This window comes from Tupaia chinensis, unplaced genomic scaffold (genome assembly GCF_000334495.1).
Source record: "Tupaia chinensis unplaced genomic scaffold, TupChi_1.0 Scaffold144017_1, whole genome shotgun sequence".
NCBI lineage: Eukaryota > Metazoa > Chordata > Mammalia > Scandentia > Tupaiidae > Tupaia > Tupaia belangeri.
The window spans coordinates 530,743-545,347 of NW_006203869.1; the positions used below are offsets into that span (position 1 = coordinate 530,743).

The 14,605-nt window shown below is 42.2% G+C and overlaps 1 protein-coding gene across 3 annotated transcripts in view; it reads right to left on the reverse strand.

The window, feature by feature from the left end:
- Positions 1-12,382, reverse strand: part of SULF1 (sulfatase 1) — a 130,867-nt gene extending 118,485 nt beyond the window's left edge. For all 3 annotated transcript variants that reach the window (XM_006165746.3, XM_006165745.3, XM_014583069.2), the window contains exon 1: positions 12,294-12,382. The gene's annotated coding sequence lies outside the window, so the exon portion shown is untranslated. The remainder of the gene's footprint in view (positions 1-12,293) is intronic.
- Between the last annotated feature and the right edge of the window lie 2,223 nt (positions 12,383-14,605).

Consider the following 14,605-nt stretch of genomic DNA (forward strand, 5'->3'; position numbering starts at 1 on the left):
TATATATATATGTATATACTCACAGACATTATGGAACGATTCTATCAGGCAAATTAACATACCTGCTGCCTCACATATTTACCACACTTTTAGAGTGAGAACACTTCACTTCTATTCTTTTAGCCATTCTGAAATATAAATTATTACTAACTCTGGGGTCACCTTGCTGTTCAATAGATCCTGAAAGCTTGTTTCTGCTGTTTAACTGAAACTTCGTAGCCTCTGGCCAACTTCTCCCCTCGCACCCCTCCACCCCACAGGTTACTGGCAGTTCCCAGAATTCCTATGGAAGAGCACCGTCACTGAGCGGTGAGGAAAGCTGAACGTCCAGACAGGTCTGGCTGGCATGCGCTTTCTAGCGTTTACCCCACTCCCCTTCACTAACACACAAAAGCATATTGCTCTGAAAAACGGCACAGACAATTCTTTATTGAAAAATGACCTTTTAAAACCTGTCATCCTCTCACTGCCTGGTGTCCAGCTCCAGAAGGAAAAGAAGGAAGAAAAAAAAAAAAAAAAAACCTGACAGACAAAACGCACAACTTGACAGAGGAGACAAGGATGCAATGTTTGAATTGGATACTTCGCGGTGGTCAACAAATGTCCCTAGAGACTGACAATTTGTCTTGAGAAATAGGAGAAAATGGAGGAAATGTAAAAGGAGGCTTTTCTCACACATGGAAAGCGAGCTTGAGGGACGGTCTTGTACTCACAGATCAGAACTAGAAAACAAGTGGCTTTTCTGCGGGCCGTAGAATGAAAACACTGATTGTAGTGATGGTCATTTGGTGTGGAAAGTCTACAGGACTTTGTTTAGGGCAGTCAAGCCAAACTAGAAATGTGGCATTAAATGTTTCAAGTCACAGATAAAAGAGAAAGAAAAAAATAAAAAGACTGGGAAGAGTTCAAGCCAACTGGATGGAAAGATTAGTTCACATATGTTGTCTAACAATATCCCCAACGGAACTGAAGCCCTCTTAGCACCAGTAGGTTTAAGGGGATATTTTTTGTTTGTTTGTTTCATCAAGGTCCCCCACCCCAGTCTGGGCAGTTAAAAAGGTTGGCAGTCAATATGCCAAACGACCCCGCTTTCGTCCACAGCAACGGTTTTCCAAGTGGAGGCTGGGGCTTCTGGAGCATACTGAACCCCTTATAGGGGTCCACAAGGCCAGAATTTTTTAAACTGTCAGAGGTGTATGTGCACTTGTCAGAGAGAGACAGACTAAGAGAGAGAGGGAGAAAGCACTCCCCATGCAGCGTGGCCTCCCTGCAGTGCCTTCTCTTGCGTTTCTCCAGCCTGTCAGCATTTGGGGTATATATGTACACATACCCAGCATGGTTTGCATGCCACTGGGGCTGGATTTGAACCATGGTTGGCTATGTGGAAACTAGCTCCCTTGACCACAAAGCCATGGGGCTGGCCCTCAGGACTATTTTAATAGGAATATTGACACATGATAAGCTTTTTTCACTTTGTGGTCATAGGCACCAATGGTGTAAGAGCAATGTGGGTAAATTGCTTTTGTTTTAGTATGAATATTGTTTTAGTATGAATAAAGAATGTTTCACATACAGTTTAATAATAAATAAAGTGAAATAAATAATTTGTGTGTGTGTGTGTTTTAAAGCTTCTCATTTACTTTTTTCCCTTAAAGTCTTAGAACTGTCCTCAGTTCTAAATGCCTGGTCATAAGCATTTACGTTGACTGATCTGACATAACTTGACTTGATTTACATGACATCGTGTGTGTTCTATTTGTTGTTTGTTTGCTATAGGGCAGGTGCCCTAGCCAGAGAGAGAGAAAGCAGAGAGAAAGTGAGAAATCACTCCCGGGGGGATGGCCACGCTGCGATTCCTTCTGCACTCTCTTCTCAGGATTTTGGGCACACACACACACACACACACACACACACACACACACCTGGCATGATTCTCAAGCCACCAGGTATGCAACTTGAACTGTGAAGCTGGCCATGTGGGATCCACTTCCACGTCCCTTGCTGGTCTGACATTCTACGCTTCTGGTTTTATTTAACCAGAGATAACGTGATTTTACAAATTAATGTTCACACATCTCATGTGTGGAAGGCATAAGGTCAGTACAGCAAACCTCTGGGATGGGGCAGAAGAACTGCTTCTAGTGCAAAGTGAAGCAGCCCCACAGATAGGCCAGAGAAAAGGGCCACCATAACCCACCGAAACGGCAGGGATGGAGTAGGAGGATGGCCTGATGCTCGTTAGAGTAAAGCAAAACAGGATTAGGCCTGTGTCAGACGCACCTGCATCCCACCCTCCCACGCCCCACTGCTAACCTACATGCTCATGCTTTTAGGGTCAGATGACACGGCCTGTCCCCCTTAGTTTTGGTTTTTGAGTCTTCCAAACATCACCCCTTTTTCTTAGAGGAAGACTTCAGGATGTTCTATTTTATATTTATGATCTACGGAAAACCATAAAGGAGCAAAGTTCTCCTTTCAACAACCCCATAGCTGCCAAAGTTCATCTACTGTTAATCCTGGGAAAATCTGTTTCCAGATCTAACTTATTACAACCCCATGTAAAGAAAATTGACAGCAATCTCCTTCTGGTGCAGCGACGTTTCTATACCCCTCTCATAAAACATCCTTTGCCCACACACAATGTCAGCTGGGAGGAGTGCGTTTCTGCTGGAACACCTCTGGGGAATACTTGGCTAACTGGTGAACTCTCACTTCATTGTTTTCATTCCCTATTCCCCTTCCTGCTCTTTAAACCTACTCTCTCAATAGTGAATCCCGAAATTGGAAAGAACCCTGAAAATCATCTATTTACAAAACTGTTGAGTGTTGGTTACCCCTGGGATATAGTGAGGGAAAGGGACAGATGTTATTTTTATTTTTTTATTTGGTTTTTACATGTTTTGTTTTGTTTCCCCTCAACAATCTGCTGCATTATAAAAAGGGAAATAAGTAAATTTAAGTTTTCTAGGTTTTCTCTCGGTGTTCTCACGGAGGAGGAGAATAGACAGGAGCTGAGTAATGAGAATCAAGTAAGGTCAGCTAGCGGTGTTCGAGGCACTGGATCTCACATAGCTGACTGTGCTGTTCCAGTCCTGCTCCCAGTGACCTGAAAAATATGCCAGGCATGTATGGGTGCTTGCCCGAAATCCTGAAAGGAGAATGGAAGAGAAGGGACCGCAGCATGGCTATCCCCCATACTGGGTAATTTCTCACATTTCCTCTCTGTTTCTCTCTGGTGAGCACACATGTCCCCTAGCAAATTAAAATAATAATAATAATAATGATACAAAGGGAGAAACACAATACAGCATAACATCTATTTACATAACATTTACATTGCATTAGGCATCAAAAGTAATCTTAGAGATCATTTAAAGTATAATAGAGGAAGGCCAGCAGGTGGCGTAGCAATTGAGGTACTGGACTCCCACATGGATGACTGCAGTTCAAGTCCTGGACCTGGCAGTTTATTTTTTCACTTTCTTTCTTTCTTTCTCTCTCTGGTCAATTTTTTTTTTTTTAAAGAATAATAAATAAAACTGAATAAATAACTCTTTAAAAAAGTATACTAGAGGATATGTGTAGGTTACATACAGATCATACACCATTTTATGTAAGGGGCTTGAGTATCCACAGATTTTGGTGGTGAGGGAGAGGAATCATCCTAGAACCAATCCCTCTTGGATTATATAGGACAACTGTACTTTACATATTTCCCTCTCTTTGTCTCTATATGTGCGCGTGCGCGTGCACAGATACACACACACATTCACATGCACACATACTTAAGATAAATGTATAAAGACACATACACAGACATATCTCTAGCAATAAAAAAACAGTCTTTTTTTGCAGCTCAAAGTTCAATTGTTCTCGAGCCTTAAAAATGTACTTTTAACAGACTGGGGGATTTTGCAGACATGTTTTAACTTGCTCTGTCTCGCTAAATACATAAGCTGACACAAACCAAATGTATGTATGTATTTATTCATTTATTTTTGCTACATAGCATGTGCTCATCAGAGAGAGACAGAGAGAGAGAAAGAGAGAGAGAGAGAGAGAGAGAGAGAGAGAGAGAGAGAGGGGAGAGAAAGTGAGAAATCATCCCTTGGAGGGATGGCCACACTGCAACCCTTTTTCCTCCATTCTCCTCTCAGGATTTTGGACATGCACACACATGCACCTGGCATGATTTTCAAGCACCCCTGTGTTCAGAATTTAAACCGTGTAGTCAGTCATGTGGAATCCAGCTGCCTTAACCTCTACACCACCTGCTAGCCCCAACCCACATTTATATTAAAGACACATTTAGGATGAAGAAAATTTTTTTGCACAAATAGATTTTTAACTTAATGATATATTTCAAAGTCAACAGGATTCCAAATACTGTAATCAAACTCTGTAGGAAAGAGAAACTGATCGTACTGTATCAATGAAGCCAGTCAGGAGAATCCCGCTGGCCACTTTCTATACCACCAAGCTCATCGCCAATATAAAGCTCTTTAACTTTTGCTAAGGGGTTCTCACAGCAGAGTGGAGACAGAAGTTCCTTTCTGGACTCCTGCTGGCTTCACAGAGTGATGAGCAAGAAAGGAAGCCTTAGGAAATAGACTGTGTGAAGGATGAACACGTGCATTTCAAAAGACAACAAAAGAGAATTCTAGTTCCTTGCTCTAGTTCCTAGCTCAAGGAAAATTACAGAGGTTAGCTGTGTTTTTTTCCAAATTTATTACTTACAGGCAAAACTTTAAAAAAGAAAACCAAATATCCATATTAAAGTCAACACCTTCCCTCGAGACATTTTCAAGGATATCTTAAAGTTCAGACTAGCTCATGTGTTTATATTTCAGAAATCCTCCTCTCACCCAAGCTGTACTGGGAAATATTGCGTTGAGATGTTTTGTACGGTTGGTTATATATAGTTCTTAGCTGTTGAATGACAAGATTGTTTTCAACATGTACCTAAACCCCTGTGCTATTTTTAATTATTGGATCTCCTTTTAGGATGTACTCATCTCCCAGTGAATAACGAGCATACCTTTACATTTATCAAGTGCAAAGAGCAACTCTACTTAAATTTCTGGTTAACGAAGGTCTATGGTCATGGAAAATACCATCACAGTGATATTAATTGAGTAAGTAAGAGGACTCTTTAGGAAAATTCATTCATTCATCTTAGCCATGAAGCATACAACAAATTGTCTGTTTTGATGGACACCCACCTTATAATATTCTTGCCCAATGAAATTCATCGACCTGAAATCACTATCTGCACGTAGAGTTATTTATCTGTGTCTTTAGGTAAATTAGCACCTAAAGAGATATAGCAGGAGATTTTTAAGACCATAAACACTAATGGTTACAAATTCAAACGATGCTGCTTGTACCAAAGTCCTATAGTGATATTATGCCTAAAATTCTACTCCTTAGTTTACTGTCTTGGTAGAAGTTGAGAAATCCTTTAACTAAAGCAAAATGAACATTGTACTCTATGGTTAAAAAAGTCAATATTATGAAGCTTAAACTAACCATTTATATAAAGAAAAATATAAGATCTGTACTAGCAGCCTGCACTGCTATTGGTCTTAGCAAGACACATCTTCCTGAAAAGGCTCAGATTATGACCGATATCAATGCATATTTGGGACAAATTTAGGTTTATTTTTACGGGACTACCTTTATAAATAGATGTTTACAAGTGAACTAGTTCTTATAGCTAGACTAAACATACGCAATGGAGTGCCACTTCCAGAATTTATTTTCTCACTGACTACTTTGTTTTAAACCTCCGTTTCTCGGTACACACAAGAACAGCACTTGTCACACAAAGTGCTGATATAATTAAACCAGACGATGTGCCCCGCAAGTAAAACCAGCCATTCATGAAAGCTGGTCACCAGAGGCCATTTCAAACAATGCATATTTCAAAGTCATCTAAAGTAATCCCTTCTTTCTACTGATTTGGTTTCCATGAAGTCTTAAGCACATGTGTGCCACTAAAAGGAGGTTTATTAAAACCTGATGCGATATTAGATTACAATACAACAGGATCAGGCTGATGGTAGTATGTGAATTGGCAAAAGGAGAGCAATCTTCAGTGATATTTGGAAGATTATTAAAACGTTATGTATAAAAAGATAGATCATGCTGCTTATTAATGAAGGAAAAACAAAAATAAAGAATGCTCTATTACCTGGGTTGGGCTTCTATATAAAATTTGCATATAAAAATGGGGGACGGTCATCAGGACCCTTCACCACCAGTCACCACGGATGGACAAATTCGCAAAGCACAGAAACTAGTTTTTAAGTATAAAGAGCGAGGAGCTTGGCTTGTTTAGAAAATGTTTCATGAAGTCGTGACTCTCAAATAAGTCATTCCCTTGACTTGTAATACTGAAACATTATGGAAATGTGTAAAGAACATTTGACAACTTCAAAATATAAGGCTGGGACCAACAGGTGGTGTGGTGGGTAAGGCAGCTGGATTCCCACATGGCTGATGGTGGTTCAGACCCAAACCTGGTGGCTTGAAAAGCAAGCCAGGAGTGTGTGCACGCATGCCCAAAATCCCAGGAGGAGAATGGAGAAAGGACTGAGGCATAGTCATCCTCTCTGAAGGGGTGACTTCTTACTTTCCCTCGCTCTGTCTCTCTCCTCTCTGGCAAGTGGCATTATGGCAAAAACCTAAAAAGTAAAAAATTGTCATCATTAATAGAGGTGGATTCTCACAGTTACTAGTCTGTCTGCCTAAAAAGTTTACCAAGGCTACGAAAACCTCCAGCCCTGGAGGATCTCTGGATGTTTTTATTTGTTTTCCCTCAACCTTTTCTTTCTATTTGAATTGTATTTAGTTTCAGTAAAAATGGAAATATGAAGCATCCTCAATGAATTCATAGAAAACTATGCATACATTTTTGAAAATTTTTACAATGGGCCAGCAGGTGGCATGGTGGTTAAGGGCATTGGACTCCCAAATGACTGACTGTGGTTCGAGTCCAGGACCTGGTGACTTGTTTCTCACTTTCCCTCTCTCTCCCCCCTCTTTCCCTCCTGGTCAAATTAAATAAGTAAGTAAATAAATAAATGAAGTTCAATAAAATAATCTTTTTAAAAAAAGTTTTGGACCAAAATGAAATTTTCCAAAAAACCTTTTTAAGTTCCCCTCTACAAAGGATTGGGTGTGATATGTTCCTGATCCTCTATTTCAGAATCCCCTGCATACAGAAAAACTTTTCTATATAATTTTTAACACTTACTTGTACATTTTATCTATTTATTTGCTGTGATTTTCAAGCCACTGGGTCCGGGATTTGAACTCCAGTCAGCCATATGGGAGTCGAGTACCTCAACCACCATGACACCTGCTGGCCCCCATCTATATACATTTTATATATCTTCATTAAAACACATAGAAAAGAAAGTATTTCAATGATCATACACTGTTTTGCGAAATCAGCAAAAAGCAACACCAACAGAAAGGTAGTTTGCTTTTCCTCACTGGAACACTGTTTCATGGAACACGTCATATATGAGAAAGGAGGTTTGCAATCTCCACTTCAGAGAGTTAAAGTGAAGGAGACAGTCTAGAAACAGCATCATAAAGCTCTGATTTGAAGGGGGATCTTAAAGTTCACCTACATCAACCCTTGGCTGATGGATAAAACTTCTCCAGAGCATAAATGAAAAATGTCCCTCCTAAGTAACAGGGGACTCACTAGGCCACCTGTTTTTGTCGTGGTGGTGGTGGTTTATTTCTTACATGAATGTGTGTGTGTGAGAGAGACACACACAGGAAGAGAGACAGCATGTACCCTCAATAGGGTCTTGACATCATGTTCAGCCAGCCCCAGGTCACGGGAACACACATGCCCAGTACACTCAGGGAGGGTCTCTGGGTACGAACACAGAACCTTCCCATGAAGGTTGGCCTCACGGAGCATTACATTTTAGCCCTACACCATTATCCAACCCTCAACCACCTGTTTACTTTCTGGTGGCATGTAAGATTATTGCGTCCTCGCCCCTCTACTTTCTAATTTACATTTAATCACTGTACATTTTTACAATGTACAACATGGTTTTTCCCAGCATGAATACAATGCATGTTAGTCGAGTCAAAGACCTTATCATATATATTATTGTCAGCAAATAATTTTTCATTTTTGTGTCTATTAAAAATGTTTGTATTTTCCCTCCCACTCCCTATTACTGACACCTTATTACCACTCCCCCACACTGTCTCTTCATATCTACAGTTGCCATCCCTGCTACCATAACTTCCGATCCTTCAGTTTCTGCTGTGTGGGGTAGACATTGTGTGGGGACATAGAATACCCATCTTTGGCTGCCTGTCTTGCTTCGCTTAGCATTAAATCTTCCATATTGTCCATTTTGTATCAAATGTCCAGGTCTCATTTTTTTTTTTATGGCTGATTAGCGACATTTTCCTTTTTATTGAAAAACAGCCTTTTTCTCTCTTCTAGATGTTTCATTATGAACTAATCTTCTGAGCCCCACAAAACAACTCTGTATTCTTCTATATAATAAATATTCTAAATATTTCAAGATTGTTTTCATCTAACTCCAAAATCTCTTATTAAACATATCTGTGTAGTGACTTAGAGGTAAATTACGGGAGAGTTGGAAGGAGTTCTGCTGAACTTGGGCATTGGCTGTAACCAGCATTGGATCAATAGCACCTATTAAGCTGTAGTTACACAAATAGGAAGAAAGCATCTGGCCAAAGAGATTTGACTACTAGACTAGAGTAAATCAATGGTTTCCATATTTGCTATGAAAAATTTCTTATGTACTAGCACTTTTGTGTTTGTATTAAATCAGTCTCAGAAATCTCTCCAAATTGAATGGTTAAATTGCTAATTAGTCTTACTGGAGAGTAAAGCCAGACAAGAAAAATGAAGATCCAGGCTAGAAGGCGAACCCAAGTGCTAGATTGTTTTCCATTCCTTGGCAACTTAGTCACTGATTTCTCTCCAGCAGTTACATTTTGAGGAAGCTTTCCTTCCAAGAGGAAACATCTTCTTCACCACACTTGGCTCCCAGTGTCAGAACACTTGTTACTTCAGGAGAGCTACTGCAAGGGAAGAACCACCAGGCCACCATTCTGCAGGAGCTCTGACTGAGAAATAGAGCAGGGGTACATCAGAATCACCTAGGGGTCTTGTTACTTACTCCTGCGGTTCCAATTCTGGGGGCGGGGCCCAAGGAACCACATTTCCATTTCCACCAAGTTCCCAGGTGATGCTGATGGCTCTCATCCAGAGCACAGTAATCAATCAACAAACACTACTGCAGGAAAGAAAGGACAGGCCAAGCACAGGCTTCAGCTCTTTCATGAAAGGTGATTTCTTTTTTTAAAAATTTTTTTGGAGAGGTTTTTGCTATAGGGCGCGTGCTCACCAGACAGAGAGAGAGAGACAGAGAGACAGAAAGTGAGAAACCACCCCCCAGGGGGCATGGCCACGCCACAATCTCTTCTCCTCCATTCTCCTCTCAGGATCTTGGGCACGCACGCACACGCGCCTGGCATGAGTTTTAAGCCACTGGTTCGGGATGTGAACCGCGGTCGACTACATGGGAGTCCAGCGACATAGCCATTACGCTAACTGCTGGTCCCCATGAAAGGTGATTTCTCAGACTTTTGCATTGACTGAGGCAGCTAAGCATTTACAAGATGGGGCTATTGACACAGCCAATTATTTCAAAGCTGACTGGCTATTTCGGAAGACCATCTTTTGCAGAACTGCTGAGAAGGCAAACATTCCAACACACTCCGTCTTAACTGGCATCAGTAACTGAAGGGGTTTTCCACTGGAGAGCATTAAAGTGCCTTCAGCAAATGCGCAGAAATATGCTTTAGGGTTGCTTTCAAATGACCGTTGAGGGTTCCTTTCTACATATTCTCCTTCAATGTCCGGAGGAGTAAGGTGTCTCCAATCTTGGATGCACGTGAATTACTGGAATCTGACAGTGGCCCCGAGCAACGCTGAAGCTCTCTGTGTTTAATGTACGATTGCTGTGCACAGACAGGTTTACCCGTCCTAAGGTAAATTATTACCAGAGATTAAGGAGGCAGAGCATTACTTGGTTTTCGCTTTAATGAAGCCCCTCCTCGGTTTTTCAATTCTGTATATCTTTGTCTGCCCATCACCGCCTCTGGACTCATCACCTCCATCTATCACCTCCCCTTTGAGACACTGGCAGACAAAAACAGTTGCAGTAGAAAACAAACGTTGATTAATTAAACAGTATGATCCAAAATGTGCACGATGCCATCCCACGCTGGGAAGGCGTAGAGTGGGAGATGGAGTCACACAAAGTGAGCTGGAATGGCTGGACGGAACTAACAGGACAAGGCACAGCGGGAGGAAACCGCCAAGGTCAAGTTTGCACTCTTCCAAACTACTCTAGCTCGATTCTTGCAGCTGTAACTTCCCACAGCTGCAGAGAGTGATGTGTGGAGTTTTTCCGGGTGAGGGGGAGAAAGAATGTTGGAGCCTGCTGAGTAACTTTCAGCACCACGTGAACTCCGCTGTCACCACCAAGCACGACTGAGGAGGGTGTGTCTTTGTCCTCTCTGACCGCTCTGCTTCTGGTCCCCTGCCCCCTCAGCCCATCTTATCACCTACCTCCATTCCTCAGACATTACTGCCCCACTTCCCCCTTCACTTCCCCAACTTCGTCACCGCTGTTTTTTAATTTTGCTCTCTCGGGTCTCCAAATTTCCTGTTTCCAAGAGGTGGACAAGACTCTACCCAGTATCAGGAAATCACAATTTCTCCAACATCATTGTGCGTACTGTGTGTGAAACCCTTCTTACTCACTAACTCACTTTACCCCAGCTACACATCTACAAAGGAGGAACTCCTATTACTCATTTTCTTTTTTTAAATGAGGAAACTGAAATTCAGAATCTGTCCAAGTTCAGGGATCTGTCCAAGATCGCACAGCAAGGGGCAGAACTAGGACGACTCCACACCAGCGTCTTTGTTCATAATTGCTCTTTGTATTTTCCCTTGAATGCATTTTCACTTTAAAAGATCTTGTATGCCAAAAGAATTTCAAACTGGCAAGATGAATGGGGAGAGATTTTTTTGTGTGTGTGGGCAAAAACGGGCTTCAGGTGTTGCCGGTGTTTCCAGGCATCTGCCACTGCGTCTCCCAGGATCTCCCCAGGGCGACAAAACAGAGCATCAGTATTGCAGCCACACACCACATACAGCCCCCCTTTCACCTTACAGACAGAAGGGGACCCCTCTGAGCTCCATAAAACAAAGAGTCGTTGCTGGGTGAGAGTGGACGGCGTGGTTCAACATGAATATTCAGGACCACGAGTCACAGCTCCCTGGATTCGAGGGTCTCCTCTATTTGTATTTAGCATTGTGTATTTAGCGAGACAAGCAGTGATGACTAATTAATCCTTGGTGGCCAGGCAGAAGGTGAAATAATTTGTGCATAGTCACGCAGCCGGTCATTCTCAGGCTCCGACTTAGTACTGGGGTGCTTCGTTTTCCAGGGACAGAAAGAAGGCTGAACTTGACTTTCTCTTTTTTTGCCTGTGATCCCAGAAATCCAACCCCTCCATCTCTGAAGTTTTCGAAAAACAGGGCAGGTGGCTGCCAGCTGTCCTTAACCCACGCCCTAATGACATCATCCTCAATATCACCAGTCCATGGAATTCCATCCACTGAGACCACACCCCCCAAGCAAGCTTGCTCCCCCAGCTCCAAGGAGACACACCCTGCGAGTCCTCCTACAGGCCTGCTTCCTGGCTGCCGGGTGGACAAGGCACAGTCTGGTTAATATATTGCACTTGGCTGCTTGGGGCAATTTTTTCACCATCTCAAGGGCAATTTTCACTGAGGCTACTTGCAGTAATACTTCAATTATCCTTCACAGCAGGGGGAATGAAGGTCTCGAATAGGAGAATTTCCATGATACCTTGATTTAACCATCGAAAGGCTCAAACTTACAAGAAGCAAAACAAAAAAGGAGCTGTCTTAAAGCTCGTTGAAGTTAAACAAGGACCCCGAAAGCTCAGTGGTTTATAGAAAAGGGTTATGTCTCCCTGGTTCCATGGAGCTGTGGGAGGTGGTGGCTTTGCCCTGCTTTAGGCCAAGGCTCCCCTCCCATGTCTTCTCACTCCATGACTCAGGCTCAGATAACAGCCCCTGTGTGAGAAGAGCCATCCTCATGACGTTGTCAGGACAGGAGCCACTTGACTATTGCTCAAAGCATTTGCTTGGATATGGTGTTGGCACATCTTCTTACCTGCTATTGGCCAAAGCAAGCCACGTGGTTGAGCCCAGAGCGGGGAGGGTAGGTTCTGCTGCCCTGTGTGTGGATTTCCAGTCACTTCTCTGTTGGGGAGGAATGGAGAGAGTTGGGAATTATGATCTAGCATCCAAGCTTTCAAAAATTAATCACGTATTTCCTGCTCTTCGAATTACAGTGCAAATGAAGTCACTGTTTTGTTTTGTTCTGTGACTACAGGTCGTCCTTGTTACCATCAATATTCCCCGCGGCTGTAATTCAGACTTTTCCTAAGGAATACTGGGATGTGCAAAGTCGTTCGGCCCATACAGAAATGACACCAGGCTGATACGATCTTGGGTATTTTACACAGTTATTGTTTTTGACCTCTTTTACTATCAATTATTACTGTGTTATTATCAATGTATTTATCTCTTGTCACTCCACCTTCTCTCTTATAATATACTAGAGAGGTAACAGAGGGATGGCTTGTTAGACCTTGGTAGAGCTCTAAAATAAGAGTGAAGACGACATTTTGGTATCTTTCATCTGACCATCCATATCAAATGTCCTCATTCAAACGTTACCCAGAATTGTGGTTTACAATGAAAAAATCCTGGTGCTTATCCAGTGGCACTTCGATTGGTTCATACCATGGTGTTGCAACAGTACGGAGAGAGGCTTTAGCAGGAAATTAGAATAGTCTCCGTGATCACAACTAAGTAAACAAAGGACAAGTAACCTGCCTTGAAAAACAAAAAGTGAAGACATGAGAGTCTCTCTCAAATGATGGGCTTCATGCATAGACATTGTGACACATGTTTGGATGTGGGTGCCCCATGGGGTTATAACAGTCCTTATGACAGTTCATTTTGGGTTGATAATTCCCTAAACATCACTGTGTAATCCAAAGGTCATCTTTTTTAAATGAACACAAACCCCAAAGAGTCATATTGGCCTGTCAAGGTAGAAGTCAACTGTTTCCAACTTGGTTGGTGGACAACTATTTCTTGGCGAGTCATCTGAAAGCCTGGCCGTACACTGGCAATAACTAATGGGTGAATCTGCCTCTTCAAATGCCCTGGTGGTTTCTTACACCTCGAATCTCATTAGGAGATACGTTTGTTCTTTTGTGACTCTCTGTTCAAAGGCCTTCGGGAAAGACTTCTGCATAAATGATCAAATTTGCTCTTCTTGGTAACTTATGTAAGAAGATAGAGCAGGCATTATTTTTCTTTTCCTCCCACCCCATCACCCCCGACTTCGGAAGCTGAGAAAGCTTAAACTGAAACTTATACTCAGGTCTTCTGATGCTGAGGCTGGTGATGATCTGCCCTAATAAATCCATAGTTTTCCATGTTACCTTGTTGTTTTATAAAGAATCACCAACTTGATCATCTCATCTATGGACATGACGTTAAAAACATACACTAATTTAACGCATAGATGAGCAAAGAAAAAAATGTATTTGCACTAATTTCAAACCTTCTCACTTCTGCTTTTCACTACAACTCAGGCAATCAGAACATTGGCTTTAGATTTACTTAATCTTTCTACACAAACCCATTACTGGTAAGAATAAAATAGGTCATAATTCCCCTTGTGATGGAAATATAGTGAGTTGCAGTGTTAATACTGCTTCCTAACAACAGTTAGCGTAATGGCTATGTTGCTGAACTCCTATGTAGTCGACTGCAGTTCGAGTCCCAGACCCGGTGGCTTAAACTCCGGGAGCGTGTGCGTGCGTGCCCAAGATCCCGAGAGGATAATGGAGGAGAAGGGATTGCAGCGTGGCCATCCACCCTGGGGGTTGATTTCTCGCTTTCTGTCTCTCTGTCTCTCTCTTTCTGGCGAACGCATGTGCCCTATAGCAAAAACCTCTCCAAAAAAAAAAAAAAAACCCCAAAATACTGCTTCCTAGTAATTTTCACACTATTGTGTTGATCAGAGCATATTTATGTTAAGAAAATTATGTGAAACAGCCTGGGTGGAATAGTTGGTTGTGTTTTAAACTGCAGTGCTGGAAGTCACATGTTTGACTATGGGTTTGGGTTCGAGTCTCTGGCCTGGTTGACCAGAAACATGCCAGGTGTGCACACACACACACACACACACACACACACACACGCCCAAGATCCTGAGGCATTGGAAGGCTGGGTGAAAGGAAGGTCAGTATGATAAGACCATAGTTTTTAAAAGAGACTTTTGCTATGGGGCATGTGTGCTCTGGAGAGACAGAGAGAAACAAGGGGGACAGAAAGTGAGAAGTCACCCCCAGGGATGATCATGCTGCAGTCCCTTCTCCTTCATTCTCTTCTCATACTCACATG